Below are 18,680 nucleotides of genomic sequence, written 5' to 3'. Positions count from 1 at the left end.
GCCTGCTAAACCCAGCATTGTGAGCTCAATGCTTGAGGGGGCCATTTAGGGATCCGGGGCAAAAAAATAATCTGTCAGGGGCAGTACTTGGTCCTGCTGTGAAGGCAGGGGACTGGACTCACTGACCTTTCAAGGTCCCTTCTAGTTCTATGAGATAAGTATATCTCCATATAATATACCAAAAAAAAATGGTTCTGACACACCCAGCACAGCAGCCAACCCTTTGCCCACCAATATGTGTGACACACCTCTCATGCTTCCCCTCATACCCACACTTGTGATACACCTAATTGTCTACCCTATATATACAACACACCTAACATACCTGACTGTCCTGACCCATATCCCCAAACATGAACACATCAGACACCCATTGCCGTCACATGACACACCTAATGCATCATCTGTTGTCCCATGCACTCCCACTCACACCAACCTATACTCCCAACATACTGTCCCAGGCCCATCCATACAAATGTAACATCCCTCCCTTATACCTTTTATCCCATGTGTGATGCATCCAGTACATGAAGGCTGCCCTCCATTCCCTCACATGTGTGACATGCCCAAAACATTAGCTGTCCCATGCTGCCTCACATCTGAAACATCCAATACACTGCACTGCATCACAATGAGTATATGATACACTTAACTGGCCACTCGTGTCTAACATCTAACACACTATCAAAACCATGACATACACACCCATCCCACGGCCCCACATTCCCACAGAGATAACAATCCTACCAATCTACCTCTGGACACCCTTGCATGTGACACATCCAGATGGCTGACCTTCATCACCACACATCTGATATGCCCAACTTACCGCCCTTTGCTCTCATGTGTGACATTCCCAACCCACCAGCCTGCATGTGTAATACTCTCAACCTGTACCTTCTAAGGTATGCCCAATCATTGCCTGGCTCCACTGCCTGTGACACACATAACTGCCATCTCTAGCATTCACAAATGTGACATACCCATCTCAATTCCTTGTCCCCAATGAGTGATACACCCAAACAGCCACACTACCATGCATGTAACATGCCCAACCTGCTCTCTCCCCCTCCCAAGTATGTGATAGACCCATCTCAACCAAGTGCTCTGCTCTTCCACGTGAATGACTGATGCTGTCTATGTCCCCATGGATGAAAAACCCATTCCACATACCATCAGCACATATGACACGCCCAGAGCCAGTCCAGCTGTGAATCCTGCAGCCGCAGGGATTGCCTGGATATGGGTGTGTCATGCATACTCCATACAAAAGACCCGATGTACTCTGTGGCATGATGGGCCCATTTTCTGCAGCAGCAACCCCCAAATTATCTGGCAGAAACCCCTAACTCTACTGCAATGCAAATTTATTTTACTACCATGTAATACCCTTTATTCCTAGCCCCGCCCCTTCTGCCCTGCCTCCCCCGGCCAGATGTATGGCTCACAGTTAAAAATACTCACTGATGTAAACATTGTTGATTATTTTCAACAGTGATTTTTTGAGGATGTTTGTTTGCTGGGCTCTCCAAAGCAGCCTGGCTCCACTCCCCAGGCCTCAGCTCCCAGGCTGTTGTCCAAGCAATCTGGCTCAGAACCTCCTTCCAAATGTGTGACATAGAAGAGGGGAGCTTAGTTGACTTCAGTGGCCTATCTCCCTAATTGCCCAGGCCTCATCTGAAGCACTGTTCTCCAGACAGCCCAGGTTGCCTGCCTACACTTCCAGTTTCCCCTATTCCATGGCTGCAAATTGGATGCCAGTTCTGTCTCCATGACATCTTGCTGCCTTGCTCCATTTAGCAGTACAGGAAAGATGTCCTATATAATCCATTTAATTCACCGCTGTGGGGAAAGCTGAAGAGCAAGAGACAGCTGCAGGCAAGTCCCAGCAGGGTAGGGAGACAAACAATAACAAAAACAAAAATGCTGGGCACCTGGCTGGAACAAAATGGCAAATTATGTGACAAAATTGCTGAATTCTGTTGCATCTTGGAAAAACAGAGTTAATGAGTGCACTGAATCACTGTTCAAGGCATACAAGAATGCTCCAGATGCCATCCAAGCACTTTTTTGGGGAGCTGGAACAGCATTCGTGCTTCTGATAAATTTTAAGTAAACTAATGATTATTGGTTATTTATTTCCCTCTGTATTTTGCAGTATGCGTAGCCAGCACCTCTGCAATTAAATTGTGCATTCCGGCACTTCTTTTTGTAGGAATTGAGCGCTGCAATGAGTTCACACCTCTCAGAGCTATCATTTCAGGCTGTCTGCAGTCTAAGAGCCTGTCAACACAGGGAAAAATAATTATAGCACTCTAGTTATACTGGTTATATAGTAGAACCTCAGAGTTACAAACACATTGGGAATGGAGGTTGTTCGTAACTCTGAAATGTTCATAACTCTGAACAAAATGTTATGGCTGTTTTTTCAAAAGTTAACAACTGAAAATTGACTTAATACAGCTTTGAAACTTTACTACATACAAGAAAAATGCTGCTTTTAACTATCTTGTTAAATCTTTATTTTAAACTTTCCCTTCATCTTTTTAATAGTTTACGTTTAACATAGTACTGTACTGTATTTCCTTTTTTTTTTTTTTTTGTCTCGCTGCTGCCTCATTGTGTACTTCCGGTTCCAAATGAGATGTGTGGTTGACCGGTCAGTTTGTAACTCTGGTGTTTGTAACTCTAAGGTTCTACTGTATTGGTAGTGGTATAATTATACCGGTAAATTTCTCCATGCAGATAAGCCCTAAGGCAGGCCTCAGTACATCCGTTCGTGCTTGGTTCACATTTCTGAAGTTATCTTTGCAATCCTAACGGCTAAAACCATATTTGTTTTAAAAATAAAAGCTGAGCTCCTGGAGCAAAATTTTGTGGCAAGGGATGAATTCCACAGTTGGGAAATCATGGAATATGTGGAGTTCTGTCCATATGTATGTAGATTTGCTTATGGGGAGTATGAGAAGGAGGAAGGAGCTCTGAGTATTGGAAAGAATCTCAATATGGTGAACACAAAGCTGCTGAGCTCCCTCTCAAGCCTGCTGGGATCCCCCAGCCTGGTCCTCTGACCTTAGGTGAGAGCCCAGGTCTGAGAGTTACTCCTGGACATCACCCACAAGCTGTGTTCTGATACTGAACTTGTGTCCTGCCCATCCTTCCACCACCTACCTGCCTGTCTCTCTGGAATGGGAGATGTAGCCTTAAGATGGAGGTCCTTATTATCTGTTGTTTGGCTGCTAGACCTGAGGTACATTGAACTCTCTCACACATATTCCTTGATTGCTGGATTGACAACCTTGTTCTGGTGCTGGGGTGGGCTGAGGTAGCCTGTCCTCAGGAGAGTGTTTCACTAGCTGGGAGCTAAGCCCCTGTCTGGAGACAGTCTTAAGGTCTTTCTGCTGTTTGTCAGGATGGTAGGCCAGAGGGTCCTTTCTGTCAATCTTGTTCCCTGGCACATGGCTAGGGCCCTATCAAATTCATGGCCATGAAAAACGTGTCACAGACCGTGAAATCTAGTCTTTTGTGTGCTTTTACCCTATACTGTATAGATTTCATGGGGGAGACGAGCTTTTCTCAGATTGGGAATCCTGACCCAAAAGGGAGTTGCAGGGGGTTCGCAGTATCACCACCCTTATTTCTGTGTTGCCTTCAGAGCTGGGTGGCCAGAGAGCAGCAGCTGTTGGCCAGGTGCCCATCTCTGAAGGCAGCACCCTGCCAACAGCAGCACAGAAGTAAAGTGGCAATGCCATACCATGCCACCCTTACTTCTGCGCTGCTGCCTTCAAAGCTGGGAGGGTGGAGAGTGGCAGCTGCTTACTGAGGGCCCAGCTCTGCAGGCAGCAGCGAAGAAGTAAGGGTGGTAAAACCATACCATGACATCCTCTTCTGTGCTGCTGCTGATAGTGGCTCTGCCTTCAGCACTGGGCTTCCAGCCAGCAGCCACTACTGTCCAGCTGCCCAGCTCTGAAGGCAACACTGCTGTCAGCAGCAGTGCAGAAGTAAGGGTAGCAGTATCATACCCCCCACACACACACACAATAATCTTGCAACCTTTCTCCCCCTCAGAACTCCTTTTTAGGTCAGGTTCCCTACAATTACAACACCGTGAAAGTTCAGATTTAAATAGCTGAAATCATGAAATTTACTATTTTTAAAATCCTATGACCGTGAAATTGACCAAAATGGACCCTGAATTTTGTAAGGTCCTACACATGGCAGTAGATGGAGAGACCCTGAAGATTTCAGTCCTCGTTGCTCCTGTGCTGTTGGGCAGATGAACTGGATGGGGGTGTTGTACATTCCCTCTTGAGGAAAACAAAGCTTTTTAGGCTAATGAAGGTGAGGTCTCTCTCAGCAACTACAGGCCTGGTCCTAAGTCAAAGAAATGGTGATGATTCAAACAGAAAGTTTGATGGTAACCTTTGCCCTCTGTGCTAATGCACCAGAGAACAATGTCAGCTTTACCATCTGGGCAATCAATATAATATTATTAACTTTAATTGAACAAAAGCTAATTAATGAATAATGGACCCCACTGCACAGTGAGCATCATGGTCACTTTCCTTTTTGCTTTTTCCCTTGCTCAGCTTATGTTGAGAGCAAGACATGGTATAATGCCTGATATGTATAATGTAAGGACTGTTCCAGAACCTCTGTGTATCTGAAATAAGATTTCATAGTTGCTTTCATGAAACATCTCTTGACACTAGGCTCACTAAAAATGCAAGACAGCACTTTGGTCTTGAAACACAGCTTAGTCCCAAATTTAGAGGGTGTAATTAGCATGTCAGAAGGCTAGAAGGCTTCATATATAAACTCTTGTGTGTGTGTATCATTGGATGTGTGGGATTTTGATAAGAAATGTGGTGGAAAACTCCTGTCTGTACATTCTGGTACTGATGGAAATGTTGGAACAGTTAATTGGAAATACATTAATGCTTCTTTTTCTGTTCACTAATCCTTTTAAAATCTATCTGTATTGCGGTGAATGCATTTGTTTTTCACAAGTATTTGCCCAAAGGTTTATGCCAATACATTTCAGCTTATGAGTTACTTCTTGTTAAATGTTTACCTTAACTATTCAGTTGGTCACCTAAGTAACAGTACTATTTCTGCCTGTTTGGATGACACAATAATAAATAAGAAATAGAAGGCAAGGCAAAGGCCCCTGTTCAATACCATCCATGTTTGCCCATACCTCTCAGCTATGACACACCCTATTAGTCACCAGGCATCCTCATTCAAGGCCAGGGGTGGCCAACCTATGCCTCCGGAGCCACATGCGGCTCTTCAGAAGTTAATATGCGGCTCCTTGTATAGGCACCGACTCCGGGACTGGAGCTACAGGCACCAACTTTCCAATGGGCCATGGGGTGTTCAACCCCCGGCTCAGAGGCCCTGCCCCCACTCCACCCCTTCTTGCCCTTCCCCTGAGCCTGCAGTGCCCTTGCTCCTCCCCCTTCCCCTCAGAGCCTCCTGGATGCCATGAAACAGCTGATCAGGCAGAGCCGGCTTTAGGAAGTGCAGGGCCCGATTCGAACAGTTTTGACGGGGCCCCGGCAGGGATGACTGAAAAAAAAAAAAACACGTAAAAAAACATGTGGGGCTTGTTCTCACCGGGCGACACTCGTAGTCTTCGGTGGTTTGTCCTTCACTCACTCCGGGTCTTTGGTGGCACTGAAGGACCTGCTGCTGAAGTGCTGCCGAAGACCCAGAGCGAGTGAAGGACCCGCCGGTGAAGTGCCGCCGAAGACCCGGAGCGCTGCCAGGTGAGTAAAAATTAAAAAGGAGCCTCTAGCCAGGGAAGGGATTCTCGGCCACTTGCCCCCACCCCGGCGGCCCTGCCACTGGGCGCGGGGCCCTCTTAGGCGCGGGGCCCGATTCGGGGGAATTGGTGGAATTGGCCTAAAGCCGGCCCTGTGATCAGGAGGTGCGGGGTGGGGGGGGAAGCGCTGATCGATGGGGCTGCCAGTGGGCAGGAGCTGATGGGGGCTGCTGATGTATTACTGTGGCTCTTTGGTAATGTACATTGGTAAATTCTGGCTCCTTCTCAGGCTCAGATTGGCCACCCCGTTCAAGGCTATGACACTCAACTCAGTAACCTCCTCTCCAATGTATGAGACACAACCAGCCTGTTATTCTGTGCCCCCATATGTGACACACCATCCAACTCTCACCTCACCTGGGAGAAACTCAGCCCATTGCCCTACATTCCTTATGCCCATGATGACAATTCCACTCCCAACCCTGATGTACCCCACTATGTGACAAATGCTCCAGACCCATGTCCACAAGTTTATGATAGACCCTCTCCACCCAGCAACCACATGTGTGTGACAAACCTATTTCCACCTACTGGGTTGTGCTTTTTCACATGACAAGATAGGGTTAGGAGTATGCCAACTGCACACCAGTATGTATAACACATCACTGAGGAAACTGCTTGACCCTAGGGAGGGGAGGAGCAAAAGAAAATCAGTGGTAGGTGGGAATGGCAGAGAGAAATTGGACAGAAGTCTGGAGACAGGAAGGTGAATGGGGAGTCGCAGAATGGGAAGAAAGGTTAAGAGCAGGCAATTCAATTCTATGCTCTGCAACCCACTGATAGAGATTAATTTATTTGGTGCTCCCATGTACATGTGCATATGAGTAGGCATGTCATGTGACTGTGTAATTACTTGGTTGACTAGTGTGAGTATGTATGACTATGAGTACATCTAAGCAATCTGAGAACAGTGTAGATGTTTAGAGTACTTACTAGAGTCAAGCTTTAAACAGAAACCTAGTTTTAACCTTCAGTTGCCCTGCTATAATCAGGGGGTATAAGAGTGCATTTGTCTGTGATTGAATGGATGGGGGTGTGCTAGTGTGCAGGGGTACATGACGTTGAGTATGTCAGTGCATGGGATGTTAGTGTGCATGTGGCTGTGTGACTGGGTGTGTTAGTGCGTGGGGGTGCAGTAGTGTATGTGCCAGTATGTTATTGTATCGGAGTGCTCACGAAGGAGTGCGTGTGAGTCTATTACAGTGTGAGTATGCGTGCATTAGTCTTGGTTAGTGTACGTACGTGACTGCATTTGTGTCATTGCATGGTGTGGCAGCGTGTAAGCTGGTTGTTTATGTGCATTGTATTGTGTATGCGCATCTAACTTTACCTCCATATTTTCCCCTGCAGCACTAGCTGTGTAGCAACTGCAGCAGCAGCTCTGCTCTCTGCAGCCTTCACATCACCCAGTGCCAGCCGGCTAGAACCGGCCCCAGCAGCACGGTCTCTGCAGTCAGAGTCAGAATGGCTAAACGCCCGTTTTGCCTTCCCCCTCCCGCTGCTCTCCTCCATCTCTCCTCTGAGCTCAGTGCATGCTGAGCAGAATCACTGAGTTAACTCACAAAATGCCTACGCGCTACTCAGAGACGCAGGCAGGACGGGTGGGGCCGCATCTGGGGGGACGAGATCGGCTGAAGCAGGGGGGAGAAGGAGGGAGGCGGAGGAGAGAGAGGAGCTGGAAAAGGTGCTGCTAATTTATATCTATTTACATTTTTCTTTTTTTCCTGCCTGTTTCTTTCCCCTCCTGAATTCCAGAGCTGGAGACATTCAATCTGTAGAGTTGGGTGTAGCTTAATGGGCTTGGGGAGGGCACTATAACCCATCTGTTAAGCATGTGAAGGGCACAAACTCCTAGGGAGAAGAATTGTTTGGTGTAAACTAGAAATAATGGGATGAAACTGAACCCAGGGAAAAGGTCTGTTATATTATGGAACAGTCTCCCCAGAAAAAGTAGTGCGAGTTCATTTGCTCATGTCATTTAAAACTAGGACTACTGGACAAAATCCTGGAGAGTAACTGTAGTCCTGCACTGGTCCCCAGAGGAATGGGCTAGATGGGACATAACAAGACTGTCTGATTATAACCATTTGAGGGGTCAGGGTGTAGGGACTAGACAGCACACTTTGCTTGGCTAGTAACTTAAAAAGGCCAGAAGCTTGTGATACCATAATTTTGTGTACATTAGAAAAAAGGAAAGATATAATCAGGCAGACAGAGTTACAAATAGACACATAGGGATAGAATTGGAGAATCATGTAGATAGATCAACGGTTCTCAAACTACGGGGAGTGCCTCCCAAGGGAGGTGCAGGAATGTGTCAAAGGAGGCGCCAGCTGTGTGGGTTGTTGTTTTTTTTGGAAGAGCTCTGGCTGTCAGCCCCAGCTGGCTGGGGCGCCTGCAGAAGGGCCATGCACACCCAGGAGGGGAGGTGGGGATAAAGGGAACAGCTGGAGCCCTGACACCCAGGCTCAGGCTCTCCTCCCCCGCCTCCTCCCATCCCTCACCAGAAGGCAGCCCAAGCTCCAGGCTCTCCTTCCCCCTCGTCCCCCCAAATCCCACACCAGGAGAGGATGGAGCTCCAGCTGTCAATCCCAGGGTGGCAGTAGCAGTGCAGATGTAAGGGTGGTAATGGGGTGCAGAGTCTGCTGTGAAAAGTGATATTGATGAATATCACTTTTCACATTGCCACCCTTACTTCTGTGCTGCTGCTGCTGGCTCAGCGCTGCCTGCAGTATACATACTTGGGGAGGGGGGGCATAAATGACTACAGACACAAAGAAGGGGGACCCAGTCACATACATTTGATAACCACTGACATAGATCAATCTCAAGTCCCCTGCTTAACCAGCCAGTAGTTGGTCCGATGAGGAGGAACAGTGTAGCTGCTACTAAAATGGCACTGCAGGGAAAGGAAATAATGCTGGTGCATTAGAGAGATGGGAGGAATATGGTGGCCTTTGAGAGAAAGTTTAATTTAGCGGGCACAGAAATGGGCTGAGATTGATGGCTGCAGCTTGCGGTGTTCAGCAGCACTTTGAGAGGACTTTTTTGATGAGACCCCAAGATGTAGAAGGTGGATGGTGGGATGGGACTTGTATGTATCCTCTATCATCCACCTTGTCCTTTTCTTTTCAATTTTCTGCATCCCCATCTTTCTTCCTCTTTTTCTGTCTCTCCATGTCTTTCTCCTTTTGTGTCTTTCTCCTGTTCCCTTTCTGTATGATTCTTTCCTTCAGGCCTCTTCCTTCCCCCCCCCCTCCCTTTGCATCTTTCTGGCCCTCTCTCTTCTCCAATTCCTTCTCTCACTTTCTGTTTCTTTCTACTTTTTTCTTTCTCTATTTCTGCCTTGGGGGAGTGCCTTCTTTCTGTCTCTCCTTCTCTTGTTCTTGTCATCTATTCTCTTTTCTCTCTTTGACTGGCTTGTTCTGGCCCTCCAGCTCTTTCCCACATTGTCCTTCGCAGAATGTTGATGGTATTTCAAGGGTTGGTAGGCATGGTTTGATGCAGGTGCAGAGTGCTGTGTTTTAGGGGCAGTACCGGAAAAGGGATGATAAACATTTGCCCTATGACCCAAAGAGCTTTATAGAGCATGATAAGAGCCCCTGTAGGTTATCCCAGTTCCCATGATATTTTACATCTGGTATGACAATTGCACTACAATGATGAGTTGGATGGGGGTGAGGGGCTTTTGAGACTAAATTCATTGTTGCAGGGAGTGATCACTCCGTCAGATTGCCTTAAAATTGTCTCTTGGCACTGAGCAAGTGTGGTTATATGTTTGGTGCCCTTTGCCTGCACTAAACAGATGGAGCAGATTGTGAGGACCAGAGGGGGTCTCTCTAGGATATTCTATTCCCTGTGGGGGCAGCATTACACAAGCAGTGATTAGGAGATTGATTGGGGTGTGGGGTGACTCTGCTCCCTTTTCTTCTGCTGCAGCCAGAGAAGGTATGAAGAAGAAAGGAGATGCTTTGCAGAGTGGGCAGAAGTAGGTCACTGCAGCTGGCAGCTGTAGTTGGTGCAGTGTGATGTCGGCAAAAGATGGTGGTGGGAGGGGGGAATGGCCAGAGCGGGGAGTGTGTGGGAGAAGCATCTGAAACAGAGGAAAGGGAATTGTGTGGGAGTCGCTGGGAGGAGTTGCAGGGGCCGGGCAGCCTCCTGCAGGCTGATTGCATGAATACCAGACACACCCTCAATCTCTTTACAGTCCTTCCCCCCACCATCTGCAGCTCCCACTGTGTGCCTGTGTGAGATCTTCTCATGTGACTCAGAGAGAAAGAAAGTAGAAGAGAGTCTGGGCTTGTTTCTCCACTGCTTTGAACCTGGGGCTGTCATTTTTATCTGGGCAAAATGATGTGTGTGTGTAAGATGTCACATGGTGTAGGCAGTGGAGAATCAAGCCCGAGGGGAGAGAAAGAAATTGATGGAAGGAACCAGAGTAAGATGAAGGGATAGAAAAGGATGGATGAAATAAATGACAGAGAGGCTGATGATGAAAGAGATGCAGTGCAAGATATTAAAAGAAGGGGAAAGGAAGCAGCAGGAAAGAAATCTGGACAGCGAGTAAGAAACAGATGGAGAAAATAGAGAAAAGAACAAAGGCAGGAAAGAAAGGAAGAGAAAAGGGAGGAAGGGAAATGTGATAGGCAAAAATTATCAATGTTATATTCATTGTAATCGCTGCTGTGTATGTGTGTGGGGGGAGGGGTGATCTGCTATTTATAAATGCACCCAGCAAAGGAAGTATGTTCTCATTGCCTCTTCCAGAATTCATGAGGGTATAAACTTTTTCAGCCAACTCTTCCCCCACCATCCCCACCTGCTTCAAAGAAAATCAGTAGTTCTGGCCTTAACAGCTCCACAAGGTGTTGCAGTCCTGGGAACCCTATCCAAAACTCTTCCAGTGCCCCTCAATCCTGACCCGTAGCACCCCTTGCTAGTCCAGTCCCGCCTCAATCTACCAGTTCCTCCTATGCACCTCACTCTTTACCTGCAGTACCCCCTGTTATTCCATCATGCTTCCCCTTACCCCTCCCCCAGCAGCTCTGCTTATGCATCTTGGTTTTAATCCGCAGCACCTCCTGCTATTCCTACACTGAGACCTATGCATAGCTCTGCTGATGCACCTTGACTCTGGCCAAAGATCATATTGTAATCTTCCTCTCGAGTACAGTGAAAATATGTTTCAATAGACTTTTCAGTTTGCATTACTTGACCTTTTGTATGTTTCTACATTTGTGTCATAGCCCTGCCTGGTATAGTTTCAGAAAGAGAAAGAGAGAGAGCTCTAGTACTATTGTGTATTGTTATATGGTTATAATTTGTACCACATAAGAATGCACTCATTTCTCTTTCTTTCTCTCTCTCTCTCAGCCATTCTCCTGTTGCTCTTGTGGCAGCCTCCATCCTCTGCCAGAGCCCATTCTGTCTTGCGCCTCTTTTGGCTCCATCTTTCAGAACTCTGCTCTCCAAGCTGCTCAGCCAGTCAGAATGGTGCAGTAGTCTGCAGACACACACCCCCTCCCAGACATCTCCGCCCCCTCTCCTCTTGTGCTCAGTCCCCACTCTCTCCTTCCTGCCCTGTCGCTGGCAGTGTGACTACTCCTCCTTTCCCTGCAGTGATCCCAGCCCTTACTGCAGTGCAATCCATCACTCCCAGCCAAGGTCTGTGTGTGAGTGGAGGGGGAGATCCTGATTCCGAATGGCATTGGGGGTGGGCATGGAATGTAACAGTCTCCTTTGCTAAAAAGGGAGAAAGGGCTCTCAGAATACAAACCCTTCTGGAACAGAAACCTCCTGCCCCATTCCTAGATACTTTATTTAGTCAGTCAGTTCCTGTGTTTCTTTGAAAATAATGTCTCTGCCAACATTCCAGTGAAGGTGACAGAAAGGAAACCAAGGAGACAGACAGAAAGCAAGAGGTACAAAAAGATACATACATATAGAGAAACCATAAGAAAGAGCACAGAAAAGAGAGAAAGGACTGGGGGAGGGGGGTACATACAGAGAAGGGAAAAGGAACAGAGGAAGAAAAACAGGGAGAGAGAGAGAAGAAAAGACAGGCACAGAAAGAAATGAGAAAAACACAGGAAGCAACAAGAATGAAAGAGAGGGAAGGACACAAGTGACAGAAGAAAAGAGGGAGCTGAAGAGTGATATATAGATAAAAGAGAGGGGAATAGATTGATGAGAGGAGATCATTTGAATTTTTAAGTGTTTTTATTAACCGGCAAAACAAACATATTCTGAAGTGAATGTAAATATTTTCCACGGCCACATTTAGACGGGATTAACACGCTTTTTAATTCTGAATGAAGGAACAACTACAGATGAGGATATTATTAGTGGACAATAAAAATGATCTTTTCTCCAAAGTGCCTCCTCTCCCTCTCCTCCTCACTCTTGTGAGCTACTGGGGCACTTCAAAGATAGCTTCAGTGATAGATAAAAGAGATGAATTAAAACATCAGTGAAGTCTACATTTAGGCTTTGACTACACTGGGATTGTAGTCACCTGGGGAACTGCACCAGTGCAAACATCTAATGCTGGTTTATGATCAGAATGATCTGCACTGCTGCAACTTACCTCAGTTTTGAACTGGGGTAAATTACACCATAGCAACCCCTTAATGATGTGTGTGTGTATATATGTTTTACACCAGTACAGTTACAGGAAGTGGCAATTCTAAAAGATGCTATACATTGAGTAGGAACATTCATGGCATTGGGGGTTGGAGAGGAAGTCCTTCTTCGGGCAGAAGAAGCTCCCAGGAAGAAAGGAGGAGGATGCCCTCAAGCAGGGAGCTAGGGAGGAAAGAAAACACTGGCACAACTTCCTCCTATCTCACAGGGGTGGGGGAGGGAGAATGTGTGTCTGAGCTCTGAGAATCTCAAAACATTTGGCCAAACCTGGGGGCTTTGCATCTCATGTGACAAAGAAGGATGCTTGGCTCAGTGTGTTCACACTCACTTCTAATATGGTATGTGGAGCTGCATGCATATTGGCTGAACTCTCTCAGACTCCCTTGTTGGCCCCAGAAGGGTTCTCCAGCCTGTCAGAACTGGTCTTGATAAAGCAGAGGTCCAGGTGGAGAGAGTTCTACATCCTCAAGGCCATCACAGTAAAGGCACAATCACCTGCGAAACAGAAAAGGATCAGGACGAAACTCCCATGAACTTTGGGGATCTGAATTTCATAGCTGTCCCCATCTTTAAACTGGGGTAAACACCCCAAATTTAGGAGAAGATTGGATCTGACTTTGAACTCTGTGGCTTAGGTCCATCTCTACTGCCAGCATAGGGCACAATAGGGGAATGACTCAAAAGATGGTGTCAGAGCTCAGGTAATCATTGATCCTATAAGAAGCTGTCTGGCTCCCAGGAATATTCCCCTTGCCTGCCTTGACTCAAATGAACACACAGTGTTACATTATTGAAATGATACATTCAAACATGTTACAGCAACTCATTAATTTCTCATTGCTGAGACATAGTAACCAGGCATTAAGTTACAAGTATATGTGAAGTCCAGGGAGATGCCGAGATAGAGAGAATAAAATTAGCTGGCATTGATGGCTTCCCAAATGCATTACAGACTTTATACTCAGGAATCATTCGCCCACCCACTGAAAAGCAGTGATCTCTGGGGTGGAAAGCATCATGAGAGTTTGAATTGCCCTGGGGCAGTTGGTTTTGTTTTGCAACCAAAATATTACACTGCCTGCACGACAACTTCCCTAGCAACATGTTGTGAGGTTAGGGTCAATACTGACTCAGAGGGAAGAGCACCCCTTGCTGAGCCACTTGCACTACTCCTTGACACGTGGAACCCCATCAAACCACACTAAAGCTTTGGGGATCTGAACACCCCTATGGCTCAGAGGGGAGAGTTTCCCTGTGGCACAGCAGCCCCTAGCATTATATTGGGTCACTGGGTTCAGCACTTTTCCCTCTTGAGTCACCCATATCACTACATGCATCCACCAAGATTAACTTGGAGGTCCCCCAGATCTACTTTGCCGGGGTAAGATGCCTGCAGCCAAGTGAAAGAAAGAGGGGAGATAGGCAGATATTGAGGGAGATTTTTGAGTTTTCTGGAGGTGATCAGATCTTTGAAATATCAAGTTTCATGGGGAAGGACTGTGGAGAAAAATCACAGATTCTTCTTCCCCCAAAACCTCCCAACTAAAGAAATGTAGAACCAGGTCACTCAGAAGCAGAGATAAACTGAAAGGAAGAGCCATAAAAATTAAATTGACTAGGGACCCTAGTTCTGAAGGTATATAATGGAATCATAGTGAACTATGATATGTGGAGTGCTGCAGCTCCCTCCAGTGTCCACTAAGTGCAAGGGCACTATCCTCTATACTTTTTTCATTTACATTTGTCCTATTTATAAAATATTGAATTTCCTCCAAGCATATTCACAATAAATAGCAATAAATTCATTGGCATTGAAGGCTAAACCAATGCTAACTAATATCACAAAGTCATTCTCCCTCAACCCCCAAGCCTCCAACTCCCCTGGGTAAACAAATGAGCCTTGCAACTTGCCTGGAAATTCAAAAACCTCAGGCCCTGTTGGACCAAGTTGGAAGGGAAAGGGAAGGGAGGTGGGGGAGGAGGGGAGGAAACTGAATCCAAGTTGATGACCCCTCACTAAGAACAGCCTGCCCATAGCTCCCCAGAGGTTTAAAACTGAGGGTTGTTAACCCAAATGCCATGTCTGATTTCGGATGCTGTGGAGAACACAATGAGAAGTTTCTGAGTTATAAGAGACTCAAACCACAAAGGGATTTAGACATCAAAACCAACCACCTTGAATTTTTTATGTGGAGCATGGGTATAATATGGTCTCTATGGGAAACACGTTCTGTGCCATCTGAAATTTCTACATGCTTTTCAGGAACTCAATTTGTAGAGCACATTGCAGTGATTCAGTGTAGAGAGCAAAGGCCTGAATTACTGAAATGAGGTCCAGGTTCAAGAGAAAAAGTTGCCACCTCCGAGACACGCACAGGTGGACAGAAGCACTCAGGGACATCACTGCTGTCTTGAGATCTAGAAACAGCCAAGGCTCCAAGAGTCTCTTTTTACCCAGGTGCCAGGTATCACCTCCACTATTTCTCTTTGTTGCTTCATCACCTTATTGGCATCTCCTCTCTCTTGTCTGGATTGAGTTGATACTAACTAGCCCTCATATAAACCCCAGTCTTGGCCATATATAAAGAATTGCATTGGCTGGCTGCAATGGAACAGATTGATAGCAATGTAGCCCAGAATGCCTCATTAGCTCCCCTAATGACTGCAGGGCTCCTGTAATTCCTTTCACCTTCTGCCCTCCTTCCACTGTCCCCTGGGACCAGTTGTCCCCTTCCTAGCTCTTTGAAAGGGCCGGAAGTGGGAAGGACCAGCTAGCCACTGACTTAATTTTTCATCTCCAGTGGGGGCTTTTCTGAAGGCTCTCTAAGGGCGGGAAGTGCTGGCTCACCCACTGCAGCAGTTCTGCACCAGTAGGGGCAGGTAGCGCCCCACCAGGCCTGGTGTGGTAACTAGGCCACATGGAGGATTTCCCTAGCACCTGTGCACTATGAATTATTGGGTTAGCGTGCATTTCCTAGAGAACCACTGAGGGTTACGTAGTTACAATTCTATGCCTCATGGGGCACTGCCTTCCCCTACAAGGTTTTCATCGCCTGCTGCCTTATTAGTGAGGGACCTTGGGCTACTTCCTGCCCTTCCTTCCTTGGGATTGGCTGCAGTACTGTGACCTGGCAGCTCCCTTGAACCAGGGAGATGGGGGATGATTGCCCAGCCAATGCCTCCCAAGATTCAAAGGAAGGAGCTGTGAGGTACAGGAGGCAGTAGTAGGGGAAGGAGGTCACTGAGCACCATCTCCAAGTGAGCAACAATAAATAGGGAGGCCTCAGGCCCTGTTAGGGGAAGAGGTAGGGAAGCTGGCCAGCTGAGAGTGGAGAGAGAGGATTTTCCAGAGGGGGAGGGAGAGGTCATGACTTTGCTCCCTCAGGCTCACAAAACATATTGGAAATTTTAAGGCAAGGCTGTTTAAGTGCATTCAAGTTATGATATGAATGGTCACACAACTCTCTCTTTCTTCCCCTTTCTTTTACTGTCCCTTCTATCTGTTCCTCCACTCCTACTCTTTCTTTCACCTTCCCCATCTCCCTAATAGCAGCCAAAATGGCAAATGCAATGCAGAATTTTCTCCTCATTCCTCCTGTACATTCTGATTCTTGCTGTCTCTCCCCACCACACACAGTCCAGTTCCCTAGGGTGAGCCCCCTCCCATAGCCCATTTTGCCAAAGCAGCTAGTGAAGGGAGGATGCTTAGCTTTCTAGCTCCTGGCTCCTGGACACGGGGTGATGTCATCACTCTCTCTGCCAGCTGATTCGCTGGCTGCCAGGCACTCCATCTGTCAGCTTTCCATGAAAATCATGCATCTTAGTTCTGGGCTTTTTCTCTCCTCTCCTTTGTTTATCTGACCCTGCTTTCTCTGTTCCTGGGATCTTTTTGTGCTCTCTTCTTGAAATACATATGTGGCCATCTAGGATTTCACGGTTGTCACCTTGCTCCACTCTTTGGCCACTTGGAACATCACAGCAGCAGTAGAGATGGAACTGCATTCCTCCTGCCCCAAAAGCACAGGAACTCACCACTTAAGCTAAAGGAGACTCTCCATTAGCTGTTACCAGTATAGGGTGTATGACATAAAGTGCAAGAGTCCTGTTTTCAGTAGAGGTCAATGGTACATGTATAAGGCATCTGATTTTAGGTTTTAACAGATAAACATTGGTAATCCCCCCCCCAAAAATTATAAATTGGTGTTTACCTAATAAACACTGGAAATGGTTACTCAATTCATGTTGACTTCACCCTTTTCCCAGTGTAATTTGTGTATAAAGATGATATCCCTGCTCCCTGGCTTGTATTTAAAGGCTTGTCTACGTGGAGCAGTAATGCAGACTATGCAGAGATCTGATTTCTAAAACACACCAACATGTTGCAAATTAGTTGGGTGTATAGACCCTTCTTGGTGCACACTAAAAGTTCCTAGTGTGATTTAATGTAGTGCTATTTCAAACAATATTATGTCTATATACAAAATGAGAGTTCAGAAAACCCCTGATTTTTGGAAACCTATATAGAACTCAAAAATAGCTACAAAATAAACCCCGAAAATGAACTTAATAAACCCCCCAAAGCAGAACCCCTATGAATGTACATCTAGCCAGTTTATTACAATGTATATGATTTCCCTACTCATTGCTCTTGTGCTAACTTATGTTCTTTGAATGATCCTGAATTCCTCATAGATTCATTGCTTGTTACAGCACAGTGATGAAGCCAGGACTCAGAACCAGGATATATATCTGGAATTCTAAAGTCCTGTGGGATATTAGTGGAAAATAAACTTTGAATATAATTCCTTCTCAAACTGTAACAAATTCCTTTAAAGAATGATACGCTCAGGTCCCCAAATATTTCTGGAAATGGAAACCAGTGTTACATTTGGGGATATTCAGGGATGGAGAGAAAGAAAAATGAGGGAGATATATGAAAAAATAATACCTAGGAAGAGTTACAGAGGGAAGGAGCAAGAAAGGTAGTCAGAAAAAGGTACAATGGGAGATTAACAGAGGAGGTAGGTTGTGGGCGGGAGGGGGAAGAGAGAGACTTTTTGACTTTTAAAACACTTTTAGTAATATCAGTGCAGAAACACAGCAAAAACAAAAATACAAATTCAAAAACAGTTGCCAACCCCTGAACAGTACAAAGTGCAATTCCAATAGTCTAACACTGAATAAATTGATCCAAATAGCTTATAAGTGTATAATATCTAAACTCCAGAAGAAGGCGTAAAACCACTAAAAATCTAAAAAAAACCCCAAAGAACATCACCAATCCCAGTACCAAATAATTTACATCTACTTTTTAAAATGACCATCTTTGCTTGACCCAAAATAAACTTTGCAAGGCATATCACAGATCTATTTGTGAACCTAAACTTAACAGTCAAAATAAATACAGTAGGAGAAAAATCAAGAACAATAACCACAAAATACCCTGAAGTAAAACAAATAATGGCTGTAACCTGGAACAAATAAGAAATGTATGAAAAATAGCCTCCTCTGTGTGTCAGAAAGGGCGTGACAGGGACACCTGTGGAGTCAAAAGTTGCACAAATACGTTCGTGGCAATAGCAACGTGAAGAATTCTCCATTGGAGATCACCTATCCTCTTTGCGATTAGAGGCTTGTTTACAGTTCACCAGGATGGATGGGTGGAGTCCACCACCAGAAATTGTTTTCCCCATACTGTATCGGGATCATCAACAAGCATTCAAAAATGATGTATCTTTACCACAAGCCTAAACAGTGACTTATGGCCTAAGATATTATAAATAAGTTCAGAAGACCCATTGAAGGCAAGCAAGCTGCTAAGCTTGTCACCATCCCAATCTACAGCAGGATCAACAGGATCAAAAAATGTTCCTGATCAGAATTCAAATCCCCTGCAGACCAAAGAAAAGCAAAAGTCAGTTGCTTCCAAGAAACAGGCTTATTCCCAAACAACAGCTGTTACAGAGACTGTAACTGAAAAGTAGTGACTCTGCTCAAAGGATCAATGAGACCTTGACCCCCTAGCACAACAGGCAGATACAAAACACTCTGCCTCAGCCAATGATGGCCATCCCAGCAAAAGTCCAAATTAATCTTCTGAGCTTTTTCTTAAAAGAGTGGAAGGGGATCCAAAACAATACATTTGTGCCACGACATAGAGGCAGTTAAATTATTAATGACTAACATCTGCCCTCAGAAGGAAAGTTGAGGC

General features: G+C 45.9%; 1 protein-coding gene across 2 annotated transcripts in view; it reads left to right on the top strand.

The window, feature by feature from the left end:
* The first annotated feature begins 6,989 nt into the window (after positions 1-6,989).
* MFAP5 (microfibril associated protein 5) overlaps positions 6,990-18,680 on the top strand; it is a 40,532-nt gene continuing 28,841 nt past the window's right edge. Inside the window, exon 1 of one of the 2 annotated variants that reach the window (XM_005295735.4) lies at positions 6,990-7,031. The gene's annotated coding sequence lies outside the window, so the exon portion shown is untranslated. Of the gene's footprint in view, positions 7,032-7,177; positions 7,512-18,680 lie in introns of those variants that run through there. The other variant, XM_005295736.5, reaches the window with a different exon arrangement.

This window comes from Chrysemys picta, chromosome 1, assembly GCF_011386835.1.
Source record: "Chrysemys picta bellii isolate R12L10 chromosome 1, ASM1138683v2, whole genome shotgun sequence".
NCBI classification, from domain to species: Eukaryota; Metazoa; Chordata; order Testudines; family Emydidae; genus Chrysemys; species Chrysemys picta.
The sequence above is the reverse complement of the archived record's forward strand: the minus strand, read 5'-3'. Positions and strand labels throughout refer to the sequence as shown.